The 22,424-nt window shown below is 45.3% G+C and overlaps 1 protein-coding gene across 8 annotated transcripts in view; it reads left to right on the top strand.

The window, feature by feature from the left end:
- The window catches only part of ARHGAP44 (Rho GTPase activating protein 44), a 178,086-nt gene that overhangs the window by 41,722 nt on the left and 113,940 nt on the right, over nt 1–22,424 (top strand). The window contains exon 1 of one of the 8 annotated variants that reach the window (XM_068261911.1): nt 2,285–2,319. The exons of the other annotated variants lie outside the window; for them this stretch is intronic. The gene's annotated coding sequence lies outside the window, so the exon portion shown is untranslated. Of the gene's footprint in view, nt 1–2,284; nt 2,320–22,424 lie in introns of those variants that run through there. 8 annotated transcript variants of the gene reach the window in all.

The following is a 22,424-nucleotide window of genomic DNA, read 5'->3' as shown; positions in this document are numbered from 1 at the left end:
TACTGGCTATCCTGGGGCACTATACTGGCTATCCTGGGGCACTATACTAGCTATCCTGGGGCACTATACTGGGGCGCTATCCTGGGGCACTATTCTGGCTATACTGGGGCACTATTCTGGCTATACTGGGGCACTATACTGGCTATACTGGGGCACTATACTGGCTATACTGGGGCACTATTCTGGGGCACTATACTAGCTATACTGGGGCACTATACTGGGGCACTATTCTGGCTATACTGGGGCACTATACTGGGGCACTATTCTGGCGCACTATTCTGGCTATACTGGGGCACTATTCTGGCTATACTGGGGCACTATTCTGGCTATACTGGGGCACTATTCTGGCTATACTGGGGCACTATACTGGCTATACTGGGGCACTATACTGGCTATACTGGGGCACTATACTGGCTATACTGGGGCACTATACTGGCTATACTGAGGCAACTAAACTCCCTATACTGGGGCAACTATGCTAGCTATGCAGCCGCACCCCAGCCAACCCCCCCTATAGCCTGCTGCGCACGGCACTGTCCACTAGGTCGCGCAAACACCCGCCCCCTCCCCCCCGCCGTTCCCCGGAGAAAAATTTGGTCAGAAAGTGTTCCCCGGGCCGAAAAAGGTTGGGAACCACTGCACTAGACCAAGTATGGCTTGGCAGAGCTATCGACCCATAAATTCAACAGGTGCTTATGAGATCCTGCTTCCTGTGACGCAGGATCTTTATCTCAAAAAAGGAAAGGTACAACTGTTATAGAATATCAACAAGGGGTGACCCTTCGGGGGTGCGATATCGGAAAAAGCTGTATTGTTTGCTTTTAAAGAGGAACTGTAGTGAAAATAACATGATTAATAAATTGCTTATTTTTATTTTTTGGTCGATTTTCTGTTCGATTTTCAAATCATTTTTCCACTTGATTCCCTTATCTTTTCTTATTGATTTCCATTCACTTCTATGAGAAAACGACCAGATACGATATATCGAGCCATCTGTCTAAAGGAGGCCACACACGATACAACAAAATGATCCGATTTTACGGCAATTCGATAAAAACGATCAGATCTCTTGAAAAAATCGAAAGCTTTTTTTTTTTCTTTTTTCGTTCGACTGAAAAATCTGATCGGATTTCCCGTTTTCTTCGATTTTTATCGATCCGGAGTGCCAGATATTTTTCTTCAATATTTCTAAAGATTGTATGGTGTGTTAGATTGTCAATTTATGAATACACAAACCCTAGCAATTTTGTCAGTTTCCAATCATTTTTATCATAATTGGGGAAAAATTGGTCATATTTTTGAAATATTACAGTCAGTAAAATTGATTGCAATTCTTAAATTGAACATATATTTAAATTGTATGGTGTGTGACCACCTTAACACAAAATTGTATGGTGTGTATCTAGCATTAGTCCTGTCAGGTGAGCTCTGAGGAGTGTTTAGTTACTGAGACTTTCGAATACAGTACAAAATATACATGGACTCCCAGAGCGCTCTGCGGGGGAGAATTCCACATAGCTAAACAGCCTAGGCTAAGCATCACTGGGAGGGTGGAGCTACATTCAATGTATGGATACAGGAAGTGTTTCTGATGCTGAAATCGGGAACATTACCATAAAAGTGGGCATCCTGATTCATTGACTGCATTCTACTATATGCCACTACAGGGCCTCTTTAAAAGCCCTGAAGATGAATCTAAAGCGATTGTTCATTTTGTCTTGATTTCTAATCAAGACGATCAACATTTCTTTCTTCCCCTTTGATAAAAAAAAATGCCACACTGGATTGGAAATGATCGCAGTGATTTGATCGCAAAGCTTACAGCCATGTATTGAGTAGATACGATCATTTCTTGGATTGAGCGTTTCGCCGATCGGTTGTGTGTGGCCGTTCTGTCACATGTAAAGTGAGGTGTTTGTCCCTGGGGATCTGTGGGCTCCACGTTTCAGGCAGCGGAGGAAGGGTTAATCCTCTGTCTTCACTCCCACTCGCATTGTTGTAACTCTCGTCCTTGCTGCCACCTTCCTGATTTGGATGTCTTATTACCTCCCACCGCCTCCATCACTCACCGTCCTGCGTCTGTGTATCCATAAGAACGCTACCTACCCACTGTACCACCCCCCATCCCCCCGACCGTACTCAGAGATGTATTTCGGCTGTATAATGTGTCTGCTCTTTGTTTCACCACGCTTCTCCTCTCATCCTAGCTTTCTCTCACCCACCTCCCTCCTCCCGTCTCCATGGATACCGCGCTGGAGGCTGCTGCGGCCTCTGTGATGGGTAGCTGTGGAGACAGGAGGAAGGATGCTCCTGTGCCAGGTCGGTCTTGCATGGCTGAGGTGATGCCAAAGGAAGCAGTTTACCTCGAAAGGGGTATCCAAGACCCTCTGTCTGCATCTGAATCACATTTTTTAATGTCATGACGAAACCCTGATACACATGTTACAATATGGTTGTGACATGACTGACACAAGTGTAGGTGTCCAGGCTGAGATGTTTGAGATAGAGGCAGTCCTACAACAACACAGCTCTTGTGCAGTCAGACATAAGACTTTATTTACATAAGATTAGAATGGGTCAGTGATTTCTGTACAGTGCTGTGGAATATGTCAGAGCTATATAAATGTACAATAATTGGAGTGTGTGACTGTGGTGAGGACATTAGAGTGTAAGCTCCTCTGGTACAGAGACTGATGGAAATGGTTCAGTGATCTCTGTACAGCGCTGTGGAATATGTCAGTGCTATATAAATGTATAATAATAATAGTGTGTGACTGTGGTGAGGACATTAGAGTGTAAGCTCCTCTTGTGCAAAGACTGATGGGAATAGATCAGTGATCTCTGTACAGCGCTTTGGAATATGTCAGAGCTATATAAGTGTATAATAATAATAGTGTGTGACTGTGGTTAGGACATTAGAGTGTAAGCTCCTCTGGCACAGAGATTGGTGGGAATGGATCAGTGATCTCTGTACAGCGCTGTGGAATATGTCAGTGCTATATAAATGTATAATAATAATAGTGTGTGGCTGTGGTGAGGACATTAGAGTGTAAGCTCCTCTTGTGCAGAGACTGATGGGAATAGATCAGTGATCTCTGTACAGCGCTTTGGAATATGTCAGAGCTATATAAGTGTATAATAATAATAATAATAATAGTGTGTGATTGTGGTGAGGACATTAGATTGTAAGCTCCTCTGGCACAGAGATTGGTGGGAATGGATCAGTGATCTCTGTACAGCGCTGTGGAATATGTCAGAGCTATATAAATGTATAATAATAATAGTATGTGACTGCAGTGAGGACATTAGAGTGTAAGCTCCTTTTGGTGCAGAGACTGATGGGAAGGGATCAGTGATCTCTGTACAGCGCTACGGAATATGTCAGAGCTAAATAAATGTATAATAATAATAGTGTGTGACTGTGGTGAGGGCATTAGAGTGTAAGCTCCTCTGGTGCAGAGACTGATGGGAAGGGATCAGTGATCTCTGTACAGCGAGCTAGTCAGAGCTGTGTCATTTGAAGACATGGCTATTTTATCCTCTTGCTTCTGCCAGTCTCCGGTTTGGGTGGAGCTGTTGGCCATAGTGTGGGCGGGGAATCCTGTAATTGTTGGGCAGGCTGTACGGTCTCTGTGGCATTTGGCCAGGGCCATTCTGTGTTTGGCACTCTGCACGTTGTACGCTCCTCATAATTGCTTACAGGAGCCAATCCTAAACTATTTTACACCCAGATCATAAATCATTCTCCATTTTTGTTGCTGTCTGAGAACAAAATACTCTGATGGGATGTGAATGACTCACAAATACATGGCTGTAGAACCAGCAGATTTTAAAGAGAAACTCCGACCAAGAATTGAACTTTATCCCAATCAGTAGCTGATACCCCCTTTTACATGAGAAATCTATTCCTTTTCACAAACAGACCATCAGGGGGCTCTGTATGGCCGATATTGCAGTGAAACCCCTCCCACAGGAAACTCTGAGTACGTACTCCTGGCAGTTTCCTGTCTGTGAACCTTGCTTGCTGAATTGTGGGAAATATCTGTTTACAGCTGTTTCCAACTGCCAAAAAACCATGCAGCAGCTACATCACCTGCCAACAGTAAAAATGTCACCATGTAATGTCAAAATGTAAATCAGGGATTTAAAAGATTTTTAACAATGGGCAAACACTGACTAAATCATTTATACATAAATATTGTAAAAATTAAGCACTTTTTTTTTATTACATTATTTTCACTGGAGTTCCTCTTTAATGCTGTCGGTGGAACAGTAGCCAGGAATCAAACTCTGGTCTCCCATGTCAAAGGCGGTGCACTTAACCAGAACACTATCGAGCCACTACCATGCTATATTCAGTTTAGATCTTACTTACCAATCAAGAAAATTATCTGATTGGATAACCATTATACACCATACTGGTTTCCATTGACCATTTCCAGCTCAAACACCCTCTCATTCTTGATCGGAGAACTCATGTTAAAGAGGAACTCTAGTGAAAATAATGTAATAAAAAAAAGTGCTTCATTTTTACAATAATGTCTAAATGATTTGGTCAGTGTTTGCTCATCATAAAATCTTTTCTCTCCCTGATTTACATTCTGACATTTATCACATATTGACATGTTTTCTATTGGCAGGTGATGTCAGTGGGAGGAGATGCTGCTTGCTTTTTTTGGCAGTTGGAAACAGCTGTTATTTCCCACAATGCAGCAAGGCTCCGACAGTGTGATGTCAGGACCATGGTCCTGACATCACACTGTGGGAGGGGTTTCACCACAATATCAGCCATACAGAGCCCCCTGATGATCCGTTTGAGAAAAGGAATAGATTTCTCATGGGAAAGGGGGTATCAGCTACTGATTGGGATGAAGTTCAATTCTTGGTTACGGTTTCTCTTTAATCATTGGGCTAGTTCACACTTGCAGGGCCCTTTTCCACTTGCGATCGCAAATGCTTCTTTTTCCACTTGCTGCGATTACGTTGTGAACGATCGGGAGGGAAACTAGATCGCACCAATAATTGTGCAGCCCAACGATTGCGATTTCCGAAAGATTGAAATGAGCTAGTGGAAAAGTGCTTCGCGATTTACATGTTTTTTTTAAGCGGATTGCGGCTAGTGGAAAATGGCCCTTAGGTCTCGTTCACAACATAAAGGGCAGAACGGCTGTGCGATTGGAAGTCGATCATACAATCACACGCCATCTGCACCGGTATGCGCTGCTGATCGCATTCACTACAGTGAATGGGTCAGTGCTGCTCTTGGCTGAACGCATGCAGCATTGCGATAGCGCATTACACACACCACGTTTGATCTGTATGGCAGAAGTGCTGGCTATGCACTTCTGCCGTTCTTGCGAGTCGCACACCATGCACACTGCCGAAATGTGCAGGGCTGTGGAGTCGGTACAAAAATCTTACGACTCTGACTCCTCAGTTTATGAAACTCCAACTTCCGGTGCCCAAAATAGCTCTGGCTCGGACTCCGACTCCTTAGTCTAATACTTAAAGGGACACTTAAGTCAAACAACAAAAATGAGTTTTACTCACCTGGGGCTTCCAATAGCCCCCTGCAGCTGTCCGGTGCCCTCGCCGTCTCCATCCGATCCTCCTGGCCCCGCCGGCAGCCACTTCCTGTTTCGGTGACAGGAGCTGACAGGCTGGGGACGCAAGTGATTCTTCGCGTTCCTGGCCACAATAGCGCCATCTATGCTGCTATAGCATATATCATATACCATATAGCAGCATAGAGGGTGCTAATGTGTCTGGGAACGCAAAGAATTACTCGCGTCCCCAGCCTGTCAGCTCCCGTCACCGAAACAGGAAGTGGCTGCCGGCGGGGCCAGGAGGATCGGAGGGAGACGGCGAGGGCACCAGACAGCTGCAGGGGGCTATTGGAAGCCCTAGCTGAGTAAAACCCATTTTTTTTGTTTGACTTAAGTGTCCCTTTAACAGGGCTGTGGATTTTGTACAAAAATCATCTGACTCTGACTCCCGACTCCGACTCCTCAGTTTATGAAATTGACGACTCCAACTCAGACTCCGGGTGCCCAAAATTCCCCCGACTCCAACTCCTCCACTCTGACTCCTACTCCGACTGCACAGCCTTGGAAATGCGCACGGCAGCGCATATGATGTGAACAAGTTCTTAGTCAGGGTACACACTGGACCGTTTTCGTGCATGTTATGTGCACTGAAAAACTGAGTTCAACTGAGAATTCATGTTAAGCAATGGGCTAGTTCCTACTTCATGCGTTTTTCACGTGCAGAAATAAAAAACCTGACATTTTGTCATTAGCTGCTGTGAAAAAACGCGCAGATTTTTCTGCATATAAACACGCATGGGTAGCAGAAAACTGAAAGACAAGTGCATCCCGTGCCTTTACAGCCAAACATAATTGCCTCTGTACTGTTGTTTCCCTGCCCATGCAAATGTTAAAGGATACCCAAAGTGACATGTGGCATGATGAGATAGACATGTGTATGTACAGTGCCTAGCACACAAATAACTATGCTGTGCTCCTTTTTTTCTTTCTCTGCCTGACAGTTAAATATCAGGTATGTAAGTGGGCTGACAGGAAGTGACTACAGTGTGACCCTCACTGGTAACAAATTCCCCTTTTTACCTTTTTCTTGCTCTCAGAAGAAGTCATTTTCTGCTAGGAAAGTGCTTTATAGTGGGAGTTTCTTATCAGTGAGGGTGACATTGTAGTCACTTCCTGTCTTGAGTCAGGACTGAGTCAGCCACTTACATACCTGATATTTAACTCTTTCAGGCAGAGAAAGAAAAAAAGGAACACAGCATAGTGATTAGTGTGCTAGGCACTGTACATACACATGTCTATCTCACCATGTCACACGTCAGTATCCTTTTAAGGGCCTGTCTCCACTCGTCAGTTTTTCTGTGTATTTTCTGCACTGGAAAACTGAGAACCAATGTTAATCAATGGGCTAGTGCACACCTTGCATTTTTCACATGCAGAAAAACATTTGACAGCAATGCAAAACTGTCATACACGCCATGCTGAAAAACTGACGAGTGGAGACAGGCCTAAAGCTACAAAAACAGACGAAATTGATTTACTGGCATATCCATGCCGTTATTGGTTAAAAGGGCGGGGCTGACAATGGGAGCCTCGCCTAGGACACCAGAATGGGCAGAAACGGGCCTGTGCTGGCGGCCAGTTTGGCACAGAGGCGATGGCTTGCTGACTAAGCTTCCAGATGGTGTATTTAGATCTGTGCGTAGAGCTGCTGATGGATCGAACTTGTGGTCCTCCTAAGCGTAGTAAAAGCAGAGTGCTTCTCCCGATCAGAGGACTGGGGGGGGGGGGGTGCTGCTGCTGGAAGAAGTCTGGGAGCAATTAGGCTGCTGGCAAACTGCTGAGTCGCTCAGTAGCTGCGCTGTGACGTCACCGATATATTTCATGATCGCTGAATCGCTCTGATCCCAGCTGAAGGTACGACGCAGAGGCCTCGCTAAGTCCCGGTATTATGAGACGAGGCAGCCTGCCTGGCCCTGTTACTCTTCTTATACGCCCAGCGGAGAGACGCTGATCTCCAGCTGAGATACAGAGCATCCAGCGGCCTCAGCGGCACATCCCGCGATCGCCAATGTCATCAGCAAGGGCTTCTGTAGAGCGCAAATGTCATCAGCAAGGGCTTCTGTAGAGCACAAATGCCAGCCTTCCTTAGCCCTTATAGTCCTTCATGTAACAACCGCAATAAAGCTTTATACTTTGCTATTTGCGTGCTTTGCTGTATCACACGGTTGGCGAGCAAACAGGTCGGGGCACAGTCATGTAGGGTGAAGGGCCAATTCTGTGTAGTTGACACTCTGGGTGGAATTTAAAAGACCACTGTCGTGAAAATCATAACATTTAACACAGAAACAGAACATTTATATTGTGCTTTTCTCCTGGCGGACTCAAAGCACCAGAGCTGCAGCCACTAGGACGCGCTCTATAGGCAGTAGCAGTGTTAGGGAGACTTGCCCAAGGTCTCCTACGGAATAGGTGCTGGCTTACTGAAAAGGCAGAGCCAAGATTCGAACCCTGATTTCCTGTGTTAGAGGCAGAGCCCTTAACCATTACACTATCCAGCCATGTGCATGGTAAATGTATATAAACATATACATATGAAGTATGTTTTTTCCAGAGTAAAATGAGCCATACATTACTTTTCTCCTATGTTGCTGTCACTTGCAGAAAGTAGTAGAAATCTGACAGAAGCGACAGATTTTGCACTAGCCAATCTCCTCGTGTTGGGTTCTCTGAGTTTTTTTTTTTAAAGCACTTACTGAATGGCAGTTGTTCTGTACAAATGCCAAAAAAGTGTACAGCGAGCAGGGAGGGTCGCTGCATCGTTGTATGGATCCTTTGTATGAAGAGCTTTCATAAAGAATAAATAATATTTTAAATACTGAGACTCCCCCATAAATAATATTTTAAATACTGAGACTCCCCCATGAAGTAATGGACTAGTCATAAACCTGTAGGCTTCTTCTAGGGCTGAACGATTTTCGGTTTTAAACTGAAAATCATGATCAGGCCCAAGACTATCTTCAGATCGTCAAAGCGGCGTTTTTTTCCGCCGCTGTTACATACTCTTCTCCCAGCCCTCTCCTCCGCCCCTCCTCCAGTAAAGTTTCAATACCACATGACCTCACCGCATTGCATAGCCGATGGGGGAGCCGCGGTGAAGAGACGTCGAGCGTTGCCTAGTAATGCTGGCCGTCAGGAAGTGATCAGACAGAGGCACTCAAACCTATTGCTTGACCCACTGAGTTGTGCTCCCATTTTTGCCTGAGGAAGCGGGGTCATGCCCGCGAAACGCGTTGCATTTGTGGAGTTGAATAAATTATTTGACAATTCTGTTTTATTGAGACTCAAGTGAGTTTTCTTTTTTTTGTAAGAGGGAGGTGAGTCCACTTTAACATCCCCCTCTACTTTTAAGCGGGTTTTAAAACGTTTTACTCTACTCTGGCGCGTTTTTGCTGATCTTCTAGTCCACCCTGGGTGGAGGGGTGCATCCCCATCTACTATCTACAGAGAGCGACTTCTTAACCTGAGTGAGGTCAGGTCCTAATGCTCCCCACCTGCATTTAAAGTGGTTGCCTATGGGTAACCCGTGTTTGTGAGTATTTATATATATATATATATATATATATATATATATATATATATATATATATATATATATATATATATATATATATATATATATATATATATATAGTATTAAACTCTTCATTTTACCTGACAATACCGCACCATATTGGGCTCTCGATTCTCTTCTTGTTTTTAAGCCAGGAAGTGATGTCACACTTCCTGGTACAGGCCCCGTGTTACTATGAGAGCACTCGTTCGCTCTTCACCACGGCTCCTCCTGCGGCTATGCAATGCGGTGAGGCCATATGGGACTTTACTAGAGGAGTGAGCTGGGAACAGAGTATGTAACAGCGGCGGCAAGGGGAAAATAGAGGGGGATCTGCCTATATGCACGAAAAGGGGTGGGAAGGGGGATTTGGATGGCTAACCTGTGGTACCTATACATCGGCTAACCTGTTCTGTGGCACCTATACACTGCCTAGTCTGTACTGTGGCACCTATACACTGGCTAACCTGTACTGTGGCACCTACACTGGCTAACCTGTGCTGTGTGCATCTATACACTGGCTAACCTGTGCTGTGGCACCTATACACTGGCTAACCTGTGCTGTGGCACCTAAACACTGGCTAACCTGTACTGTGGCACCTAAACACTGGCTAACCTGTACTGTGGCACCTAAACACTGGCTAACCTGTGCTGTGGCACCTAAACACTGGCTAACCTGTACTGTGGCACCTATACACTGGCTAACCTGTAGTGCGGCACTTATACACTGGCTAAACTGTACTGTGGCACCTATACACTGGCTAACCTGTACTGTGGCACCTATACACTGGCTAACCTTTACTGTGGCACCTATACACTGGCTAACCTGTACTGTGGCACTTATACACTGGTTAACCTTTACTGTGGCACCTATACACTGGCTAACCTGTACTGTGGCACCTATACTGGCTAAACTGTACTGTGGCACCTACACTGGCTAACCTGTACTGTGGCACCTATACTGGCTAAACTGTGCTGTGGCACCTACACTGGCTAACCTGTACTGTGGCACCTATACACTGAATAACCTGTACTATGGCACCTATACACTGGCTAACCTGTAGTGCGGTACCTACACTGGCTAACTTGTAGTGCGGCACCCATACTGGCTAACCTGTACCGCTTCACCTATGGCTGGCTTACCTGTACTGCAGCACCTATAGCTAGCTAACCTTTCCTAGGGCTCCTATAGTTGGCTAAACTATACTGGGGGCACCTATACGTGGCTACCTATACTGGGGGAACTCATACTCTCCATCGGTGTGTTGATCCATTGCTGTGCATTGAAAATTGTGCATCGCATCGAAATCGCAATTTCTGACAGAAATCGTGCAATCAATTTTTTCCTAAAATCGTTCGGGCCTAGTTCCATCAGATTTCTCCTAACTGCAGTAAGTGACAGCAAGATAGGAGACAAGTAATTTATACATTTTACTCTGGGGTAATGTATTTTTTAGTTATGTGTTTTCATGTATATTAAATGTTACTATTTTTCGTGATAGTGAGTGTGACCCTCACTGATAAGAAATTCCAACTATAACACACTTTCCTAGCAGAAAATGGCTTCTGAGAGCAAGAAAGAGGTAAGAAAGGGGAATTTCCTATCAGCGAGGGTCACACTGTAGTCACTTCCTGTCTGAGTCAGGACTGAGTCAGCCACTTACATACCTTTCAGGCAGAGAAAGGAAAAAAGGAACACAGCATAGTTATTTGTGTGCTAGGCACTGTACATACCCATGTCTATCTCATCATGTCACTTTGGGTATCCTTTAAGAGGAACTTTTAACCCAGGCTTGAACTTCATCACAATCAGTAGCTGATATCCCCTTTCCCACGAGAAATCTATTCCTTTTCTCACAGATCGTCGGGAATGTTTGTATGGCTGATATTGTGGTGGAATCCCTCCCAGGGTGTGATGTCGGAGCCATGGCCCTGACAGTTTCCTGACTGAACCTCGTTGCCTTGTGGGAAGTAACAGCTGTTTCCATCTGCCAAGCAAGCTGTATCTCTCTCGAGCATAGGACTCTCAGTAAAGGAATATTCCACAGAGCATGATGGGGACAGCTCGGTGTCACCGCTAACGGTGACGGGGTCATCTTGGTGTTACTGCTGGTAGCTACATCCCCATTTGCTGCAGTACTTAGAGCTCGCTCAGTGCACACAGCTGTGGGATCTCCTCCATACACAGCTGTGTGTCTTCTGCATGGACAGCACTCTGCAAGCGAAACCCCCCCAATGTTTCCTTCATCCCTGCTGGGTGGGTGGAGAGAAAAAGCCTCAACACTAATTCAATTACTTCCAATTATTACACTGCACTGTATTTATAGGATATCTCCACGCCTCACAGTTACACAGCAAAAACACGCATGCAGGAATCCCGCTGTTTCCATGGCTAAATAAGAGTGGCGCCAAGCCTTACCCATCCACCTCTATTGCTGTCATGTTGATCCACCACCCACAGCTGTGAACCCTCCTTATCTCTGCCCTTCCACTCCTCTGCTGGTGCCGGCCATACGCGCGCACTGTGTGAACCTGTTTTTCACACCTTGTTAGGATTAGGGTCCCTTCCAGAAGGTTGACCTCATCGCGGTGGAAGGGTCCAAAACAGAACACTGCATGCAAAATGTTTTTGGAAGCGAACATCCTCCATTAATGTTTATTTGGTGCATCCGTTTTGAATGCAGGTTGTGTACCCTGCCTATAATTGGGCTCTGCACACTTATTCTGTTAAGATAGCCATACACTGGTCGATTTGCCATCAGATCGACCAACACATAGATCCCTCTCTAATTGAATCAGCATGAAATCGATTCACCATCTGTGGAGCTGCCGCTGCTCCCCCCTGCATACATTTCCTGTTCCGGCCGGCGCGAGTCCCCCGGTCTCCGCTGTCCCTTCTCCGCGCTGGGCTCCAGCTTCACTGAACTTCCTGCCGGGGGAAGTTTAACCTCCTTGTCGGTTATCCCGAGCTGAGCTCGGGGTAACCCGCCGCGGAGGATTGCTCTGGCCCTGCTGGGCCGATTTACATAATTTTTTTTAAAATCACGCAGCAAGCACTTTGCTTGCTGCGTCTTACCTGCGATCACCGCCGAATCGCCGCTACCCACTGCGTTAGAGGGCCCCACCCCGCCGAGACCCCGTGCGCAGCCTGGCCAATCAGTGCCAGGCAGCACTGAGGGGTGGACCGGGACTCCCGCTGACGTCACGACGTCGGTGACGTCATCGCGATCGTCGCCATGGCGACGGTGGAAGCCCTAAAGGAAATCCCGTTCAGAACGGGATTTTCTTATGGGCGAGTGCGCCGGCGGTGATCGGAGGGGTGGGAGGGACGCCGCAGGGAGGGGGGGGGGGCATCATGTAGCTAGCGCTAGGCTAGCTACATGATAAAAAAAAAAATGCAAAAAAAACCCTTCCACGGGAATTAGACCGGCAAGGAGGTTAAACAGTAGAGGGCGCTCTACTGTTTAAACTTCCTGCCGGGACAGGAAGAAGTGAAGCCTGCTGGACTCGGAGCCCAGCGTGGAGAAGAAGCAGCGGGGACACGCGCCGGCCGGAGCAGGTAATGTATTGCGTCGGCTGTCGGGCATTCGGACGCTGCTATCGATGCACTCCCGACCCGCCAGCGATCAAGGAAAATCTTCCGCACGGACAGTTCGACGGAAATCGATAGTTCGGTCAGCATTTGCTTAACGATTTCACAGCCAATTCGATCACCGTGATCGAATCGGCTGTATATTGGCGGGAACATCGATAAGTGTATGGGCCCCTTAAGTCATTCAGATGCAGCCTGTGTTGGGAAGCGCTGCCACCTCTATGCTGCTGTCTAAGGAATGTAAGTTTACTTTTTGGGCAGCTGCTCCCATTTGCTATTTCATGTTTGCATTCTGTTTTTTATTCTGAGTTTGGAGATTTAGTGCCTAGTTTAGCAACTGTTTTGAATACAAGTGGGTTGATTCAAAAAGGTTACTTATTTTTCACCTTAAATGTAAAGAGTGCTAATGCAGGAGATAAACAAATAAGGAGAGATAATTCATGAGATCAATAGATAAGGGGTGCTAAATCATGAGTTAAGTCAGGTAAGGAGAGAGAAATTGTGAGTTAAAGTGAACCTCCGGACTAAAAATCTACTCAGCAGAACTGAAAAGGGTTGGTGTTTCTTTAACAATTTCACAGCATCAGAACTTTGTTTTTCTTACCAAAGCATCATTTTTAGCTGCATTTTTAGCTAAGCTCCACCCATCAAAGAAAACTGCCGGGCGGTTTTTCCCTGATGCTGTGCAAAGCATGATGGGATTTCCTATGTTGTTCACGTTGCCTAGCAACTGGGAAGGGTGATCAGCACACAGGATGGTTGGGAACTGTGTCTCATGCTCCCTGTCACCTCATTTCAACCAAAAAGATGGCTGCCCTCATGAAATCAAACATTTGCCTGTTCTTTTAAAACTGGGTGGCTAAGAGATTATATTACGTATCTATTTTAATTAACATAACTAATGTAACTTAATGACAGTATGTTTATTTAGGCTGAAGTTACTCTTTAAAAAATAAGGAGAGATAATGTAACAGACCAGCTTTGTGAATCAGGCCCAAGGTGTGTATTTGCCTCTAGAGGGCTCTGCACGCCTCTATTGGTAGTCATTTCAGATGCAGCCTGGTTTTAGGATGCGCCACCAATTCTTTCCTCTTGACATACAACCCGTGACCAACATTATGGTCGACCTTACCAAGAACCACTGCAGTTCTTGTGATGTCCATCAAAATCCTTATGGTGCTGATGGAAAGAACAATTTTGCCCAATTAGACATTTTTGTCTCGTCAAGTGTCTAATTGGGCAAAGAAATTTTTCAATGTATGGCCAGCTTACAGCAATCCTGTGAGGTTTTTGAAGACCACAGTTAGACACTTACATTGGGAGGGAGAAGCCTCTGGGTTCTAAAGAGGCTTCCTCCGGAACCCCTGAAGAGTGGCCTCCCTGTGCATGCACACTAGCACTGTCCTGCTTAGGTGCTGGCAGAAATATGCAAACTTGATCGGGTCTGTGACCCTGCGCGTTAGCTGGACCTGATTTGTCCTGGCTTCTTCTGAAGAAAGCTGAGCAGTGATGTCACTGGTCTCTGATTGGGTAGGCTGCGTTCTCATGTATATGAGGTGTCAGTGATGTCACTGGTCTCTAGTGATTGGATAGGCTGCGTTCTCATGTGTATGAGGTGTCAGTGATGTCACTGGTCTCTAGTGAATGGATAGGCTGCGTTCTCATGTATATGAGGTGTCAGTGATGTCACTAGTCTCTAGTGATAGGATAGGCTGCGTTCTCATGTGTATGAGGTGTCAGTGATGTCACTGGTCTCTAGTGATTGGATAGGCGCGTTCTCATGTGTATGAGGTGTCAGTGGTGTCACTGGTCTCTAGTGATTGGATAGGCGCGTTCTCATGTGTATGAGGTGTCAGTGGTGTCACTGGTCTCTAGTGATTGGATAGGCTGCGTTCTCATGTATACGAGGTGTCAGTGATGTCACTGGTCTCTAGTGATTGGATAGGCTGCGTTCTCATGTATATGAGGTGTCAGTAATGTCACTGGTCTCTAGTGATTGGATAAGCTGCGTTCTCATGTATATGAGGTGTCAGTGATGTCACTGGTCTCTAGTGACTGGATAGGCTGCGTTCTCATGTATATGAGCAGTCAGTGATGTCACTGGTCTCTAGTGATTGGATAGGCTGCATTCTCATGTGTATGAGGTATCAGTGATGTCACTGGTCTCTAGTGATAGGATAGGCTGCATTCTCATGTATAGGAGGTGTCAGTGATGTCACTGGTCTCTAGTGATTGGATAGGCTGCATTCTCATGTGTATGAGGTGTCAGTGATGTCACTGGTCTCTAGTGATTGGATAGGCTGCGCTCTCGTGTATATGAGGTGTCAGTGATGTCACTGGTCTCTAGTGATTGGATAGGCTGCGTTCTCTTGTATATGAGGTGTCAGTGATGTCACTGGTCTCTAGTGATTGGATAGGCTGCATTCTCATGTATGTGAGGTGTCAGTGATGTCACTGGTCTCTAGTGATTAGATAGGCTGCGTTCTCATGTATATGAGGTGTCAGTGATGTCACTGGTCTCTAGTGATTGGATAGGCTGCATTCTAATGTATATGAGATGTCAGTGATGTCACTGGTCTCTAGTGATTGGATAGGCTGCGTTCTCATGTATATGAGGTGTCAGTGATGTCACTAGTCTCTAGTGATAGGATAGGCTGCGTTCTCATGTATATGAGATGTCAGTGATGTCACTGGTCTCCAGTGATTGGATAGGCTGCGTTCTCATGTATATGAGGTGTCAGTGATGTCACTGGTCTCTAGTGAATGGATAGGCTGCGTTCTCATGTATATGAGGTGTCAGTGATGTCACTAGTCTCTAGTGATAGGATAGGCTGCGTTCTCATGTGTATGAGGTGTCAGTGATGTCACTGGTCTCTAGTGATTGGATAGGGGCGTTCTCATGTGTATGAGGTGTCAGTGGTGTCACTGGTCTCTAGTGATTGGATAGGCGCGTTCTCATGTGTATGAGGTGTCAGTGGTGTCACTGGTCTCTAGTGATTGGATAGGCTGCGTTCTCATGTATACGAGGTGTCAGTGATGTCACTGGTCTCTAGTGATTGGATAGGCTGCGTTCTCATGTATATGAGGTGTCAGTAATGTCACTGGTCTCTAGTGATTGGATAAGCTGCGTTCTCATGTATATGAGGTGTCAGTGATGTCACTGGTCTCTAGTGACTGGATAGGCTGCGTTCTCATGTATATGAGCAGTCAGTGATGTCACTGGTCTCTAGTGATTGGATAGGCTGCATTCTCATGTGTATGAGGTATCAGTGATGTCACTGGTCTCTAGTGATAGGATAGGCTGCATTCTCATGTATAGGAGGTGTCAGTGATGTCACTGGTCTCTAGTGATTGGATAGGCTGCATTCTCATGTGTATGAGGTGTCAGTGATGTCACTGGTCTCTAGTGATTGGATAGGCTGCGCTCTCGTGTATATGAGGTGTCAGTGATGTCACTGGTCTCTAGTGATTGGATAGGCTGTGTTCTCTTGTATATGAGGTGGCAGTGATGTCACTGGTCTCTAGTGATTGGATAGGCTGCATTCTCATGTATGTGAGGTGTCAGTGATGTCACTGGTCTCTAGTGATTAGATAGGCTGCGTTCTCATGTATATGAGGTGTCAGTGATGTCACTGGTCTCTAGTGATTGGATAGGCTGCATTCTAATGTATATGAGATGTCAGTGATGTCACTGGTCTCTAGTGATTGGATAGGCTGCGTTCTCATGTATATGAGGTGTCAGTGATGTCACTGGTCTCTAGTGATAGGATAGGCTGCGTTCTCATGTATATGAGATGTCAGTGATGTCACTGGTCTCCAGTGATTGGATAGGCTGCGTTCTCATGTACAGGATCTTCTAAAAAAATTAGCATATTGTGATAAAGTTCATTATTTTCTGTAATGTACTGATAAACATTAGACTTTCATATATTTTAGATTCATTACACACAACTGAAGTAGTTCAAGCCTCTTATTGCTTTAATAGTGATGATTTTGGCATACAGCTCATGAAAACCCCAAATTCCTATCTCAAAAAATTAGCATATTTCATCCGACCAATAAAAGAAAAGTGTTTTTAAAACAAAAAAAGTCAACCTTCAAATAATTATGTTCAGTTATGCACTCAACTTGGTCGGGAATCCTTTTGCAGAAATGACTGCTTCAATGCGGCGTGGAATGGAGGCAATCAGCCTGTGGCACTGCTCAGGTGTTATGGAGGCCCAGGATGCTTCGATAGTGGCCTTAAGCTCGTCCAGAGTGTTGGGTCTTGCGTCTCTCAACTTTCTCTTCACAATATCCCACAGATTCTCTATGGGGTTCAGATCAAGAGAGTTGGCAGGCCAATTGAGCACAGTAATACCATGGTCAGTAAACCATTTACCAGTGGTTTTGGCACTGTGAGCAGGTGCCAGGTCGTGCTGAAAAATTAAATCTTCCTCTCCATAAAGCTTTTCAGCAGATGGTAGCATGAAGTGCTCCAAAAATCTCCTGATAGCTAGCTGCATTGACCCTGCCCTTGATAAAACACAGTGGACCAACACCAGCAGCTGACATGGCTCCCCAGACCATCACTGAATGTGGGTACTTGACACTGGACTTCAGGCATTTTGGCACTTCCCTCTCCCCAGTCTTCCTCCAGACTCTGGCACCTTGATTTCTGAATGACATGTAAAAGTTGCTTTCATCCGAAAAAAGTACTTTGGACCACTAAGCAACAGTCCAGTGCTGCTTCTCTGTAGCCCAGGTCAGGCACCTCTGCTGCTGTTTCTGGTTCAAAAGTGGGTTCATGCTTCCATCTGCTGAAAAGCTTTATGGAGATGAAGATTTCTTTTTTCAGCACGACCTGGCACCTGCTCACAGTGCCAAAACCACTGGTAAATGGTTTACTGACCATGGTATTACTGTGCTCAATTGGCCTGCCAACTCTCCTGACCTGAACCCCATAGAGAATCTGTTGGATATTGTGAAGAGGTAGTTGAGAGACGCAAGGCCCAACACTCTGGATGAGCTTAAGGCCACTATCGAAGCATCCTGGGCCTCCATAACACCTGAGCAGTGCCACAGGCTGATTGCCTCCATGCCACGCCGCATTGAAGCAGTCATTTCTGCAAAAGGATTCCCGACCAAGTTTTGAGTGCATAACTGAACATAATTATTTGAAGGTTGACTTTTTTTTGTTTTAAAAACACTTTTCTTTTATTGGTCGGATGAAATATGCTAATGTTTTTGAGATAGGAATTTTGGGTTTTCATGAGCTGTATGCCAAAATCATCAATAAGAAAAACAATAAGAGGCTTGAACTACTTCAGTTGCTAATGTTTATCAGTACATTACAGAAAATAATGAACTTTATCACAATATGCTTATTTTTTGAGAAGATCCTGTATACGAGGTGTCAGTGATGTCACTGGTCTCTAGTGATTGGATAGGCTGCGTTCTCAGGTATGAGGTGTCAGTGATGTCACTGGTCTCTAGTGATTGGATAGGCTGTGTTCTCATGTATATGAGGTGTCAGTGATGTCACTGGTCTCTAGTGATTGGATAGGCTGCATTCTCATGTAGATGAGGTGGCAGTGATGTCACTGGTCTCTAGTGATTGGATAGGCTGTTTTCTCATGTATATGAGGTGTCAGTGATGTCACTGGTCTCTAGTGTTTGGATAGGCTGTGTTCTCATGTATATGAGGTGTCAGTGATGTCACTGGTCTCTACTGACTGGATAGGCTGCGTTCTCATGTATATGAGGTGTCAGTGATGTCACTGGTCTCTGGTGATTGGATAGGCTGCGTTCTCATGCATAGGAGGTGTCAGTGATGTCACTGGTCTCTAGTGATAGGATAGGCTGCGTTCTCATGTATATGGGGTGTCAGTGATGTCACTGGTCTCTAGTGATTGGATAGGCTGCGTTCTCATGTATATGAGGTGTCAGTGATGTCACTGGTCTCTACTGACTGGATAGGCTGCGTTCTCATGTATATGAGGTGTCAGTGATGTCACTGGTCTCTAGTGATTGGATAGGCTGCGTTCTCATGTATACGAGGTGTCAGTGATGTCACTGGTCTCTAGTGATTGGATAGGCTGTGTTCTCATGTATAAAAGGTGTCAGTGATGTCACTGGTCTCTAGTGATTGGATAGGCTGCGTTCTCATGTATATGAGGTGTCAGTGATGTCACTGGTCTCTAGTGATTGGATAGGCTGCGTTCTTATGTATAGGTGGTGTTAGTGATGTCACTGGTCTCTAGTGATTGGATAGGCTGCGTTCTCATGTATATGAGGTGTCAGTGATGTCACTGGTCTCTAGTGATTGGATAGGCTGCGTTCTCATGTATACGAGGTGTCAGTGATGTCACTGGTCTCTAGTGATTTGATAGGCTGTGTTCTCATGTATATGAGGTGTCAGTGATGTCACTGGTCTCTAGTGATTGGATAGGCTGCGTTCTCATGTATATGAGCAGTTAGTGATGTCACTGGTCTCTAGTGATTGGATAGGCTGCGTTCTCATGTATATAAGGTGTCAGTGATGTCACTGGTCTCTAGTGATTGGATAGGCTGCGTTCTCATGTATATGAGGTGTCAGTGATGTCACTGGTCTCTAGTGATTGGATAGGCTGTGTTCTCATGTATATGAGGTGTCAGTGATGTCACTGGTCTCTAGTGATTGGATAGGCTGCGTTCTCATGTATATGAGGTGTCAGTGATGTCACTGGTCTCTAGTGATTTGATAGGCTGTGTTCTCATGTATATGAGGTGTCAGTGATGTCACTGGTCTCTAGTGATTGGATAGGCTGCGTTCTCATGTATATGAGGTGTCAGTGATGTCACTGGTCTCTAGTGATTGGATAGGCTGTGTTCTCAGGTATATGAGGTGTCAGGGATGTCACTGGTCTCTAGTGATAGTATAGGCTGCGTTCTCATGCGTATAAGGTGTCAGTGATGTCACTGGTCTCCAGTGATTGGATAGGCTGCATCTCATGTATACAGTGGCTTGCAAAAGTATTTGCCCCCTTGAAATTTTCCACATTTAGTCACATTACTACTGCCACAAACATGAATCAATTTTATTGGAATTCCACATGAAAGACCAATGCAAAGTGATGTACACGAGAGAAGTGGAACAAAAATCATACATGATTCCAAACATTTTTTACAAATAAACATCTTCAAAGTGGGGTGTGCATAATTATTCAGCCCCCTGAGTCAATACTTTGTAGAACCACCTTTTGCTGCAATTGCAGCTGCCAGTCTTTTAGGGTATGTCTCTACCAGCTTTGCACATCTAGAGACTGAAATCCTTGCCCATTCTTCTTTGCAAAACAGCTCCAGCACTGGCAGATTAGATGGACAGCGTTTGTGAACAGCAATTTTCAGATCTTGCCACAGATTCTCGATTGGATTCACACTTGGATATGTTTTGTTTTAAACCATCCCATTGTTGCCCTGGCTTTATGTTTAGGGTCGTTGTCCTGCTGGAAGGTGAACCTCCGCCCCAGTCTCAAGTCTTTTGCAGACTCCAAGAGGTTTTCTTCCAAGATTGCCCTGTATTTGGCTCCGTCCATCTTCCCATCAACTCTGATCAGCTTCTCTGTCCCTGCTGAAGAGAAGCACCCTCAGAGCATGATGCTGCCACCACCATATTTGACAGTGGGGATGGTGTGTTCAGAGTGATTTGCAGTGTTAGTTTTCCGCCACACATAGTGTTTTGCATTTTGGCCAAAACGTTCCATTTTGGTCTCATCTGACCAGAGCGCCTTCTTCCACATGTTTGCTGTGTCCCCCACATGGCTTGTGGCAAACTGCAAACGGGACTTCTTATGCTTTTGTTAACAATGGCTTTCTTCTTGCCACTCTTCCATAAAGGCCAACTTTGTGCAGTGCACGACTAATAGTTTTCCTATGGACAGATTCCCCCACCTGAGTTTAGGTGGACGGCCTTGTCTTGGTAGGTTTACAGTTGTGCCATACTCCTATTTCTGAATGATCGCTTGAACAGCGCACCATGGGATGTTCAAGGCTTTGGAAATCTTTTTCTAGCCTAAGCCTGCTTTAAATTTCTCAATACCTTTTATCCCTGACCTGTCTGGTGTGTTCTTTGGACTTCATGGTGTTGTTGCTCCCAATATTCTCTTAGACAACCTCTGAGGCCGTCACAGAGCAGCTGTATTTGTACTGACATTAGATTACACACATGTGCACTCTATTTAGTCATTAGCACTCATCAGGCAATGTCTACGGGCAACTGACTGCACTCAGACCAAAGGGGGCTGAATAATTACGCACACCCCACTTTGCAGTTATTTAATTGTAAAAAATGTTTGGAATCTTGTATGATTTTCGTTCCACTTCTCACGTGTACACCAGTTTGTATTGGTCTTTCGTGTGAAATTCCAATAAAATTGATGTTTGTGGCAGTAATATGACAAAATGTGGAAAACTTCAAAGGGGCCGAATACTTTTTCAAGCCACTGTATAAGTAGTCAGTGATGTCACTGATCTCTAGTGATTGGATAGGCTGTGTTCTCATGTATATAAGGTGTCAGTGATGTCACTGGTCTCTAGTGATTGGATAGGCTGCGTTCTCAAGTGTATGAGGTGGCAGTGATGTCACTGGTCTCTAGTGAATGGATAGGCTGCATTCTCATGTATATGAGGTGTCAGTGATGTCACTGGTCTCTAGTGATTGGATACGCTGCGTTCTCATGTGTATGAGGTGCCAGTGATGTCACTGGTCTCTAGTGATTGGATAGGCTGCATTCTCATGTATATGAGGTGTCAGTGATGTCACTGGTCTCTAGTGATTGGATACGCTGCGTTCTCATGTATATCAGGAGTCAGTGATGTCACTGGTCTCTAGTGATTGGATAGGCTGCGTTCTCATGCGTATGAGGTATCAGTGATGTCATTGTACAGGCAGACGGGCCTATTCTGTTTGCGGCGCTTGTGTTTGGGTGGCTGATCTATTGCGCTCCGTATTCCAGCCGCCTCGGTTATTACAAAAAGACGTTCGGAAATAAACATTCTCGGCAGCAGAACGCGCAGCTTTGGGGCCGGATAATTAGTAGGGAGATGCCATGGAAATGTTTGGCTGCGATTCCCCCCAGTAATTAATTGAAGTTCATTTTCTGCATTTTGGCGGCGTCCTTTGTGCAGTTTCCAGGGACGGGGAACCCAGATTGAGGAAGGAATTGAACTCTTCTGCTTGTTATTTACTGTCTCCGGCAATCTCCAGATTATGGTAAACATATTATGACAGTGAAGACGGAGACAGTTTATTATTATGCTAAATACTCCGCGTAATGCAGGGCGACACTATGGAAGGAAGAGATGCGGTCTTTGCGGGTCACTCTTATTTCACCCCGAGGCTGCCTGAGAGTCATGTGACCCGAGGCTGCCGATCCATTAACCCTTTATTTAGAGCCAATTTATTTAGAGGCTTGCAAATGCTCCGGGCTCATTTATTTTTATCACATTTATTTCTTATTTGTTTCATTTCCCTGCTTCTTATTAGGACTGCTGTAATGTGTATTTATGGCCATTTGTCACTAGGGGGCAGTGTGAGATAACAGAGGACTATTGCTTTCAGTTTCTGTAATTTCTGCTAGTAGAGAGAGATCAAAGCATTCCAAGAATTTACAGCAGAACGATTTCTGCTGACTGAGATAAAAAAGCAGTGCATTTA

The sequence above is a fragment of the Hyperolius riggenbachi genome, chromosome 12 (genome assembly GCF_040937935.1).
Source record: "Hyperolius riggenbachi isolate aHypRig1 chromosome 12, aHypRig1.pri, whole genome shotgun sequence".
Lineage (NCBI taxonomy): Eukaryota > Metazoa > Chordata > Amphibia > Anura > Hyperoliidae > Hyperolius > Hyperolius riggenbachi.
Note: the sequence above shows the minus strand (reverse complement) of the source record. Positions and strands in the feature narration are given on the sequence as shown.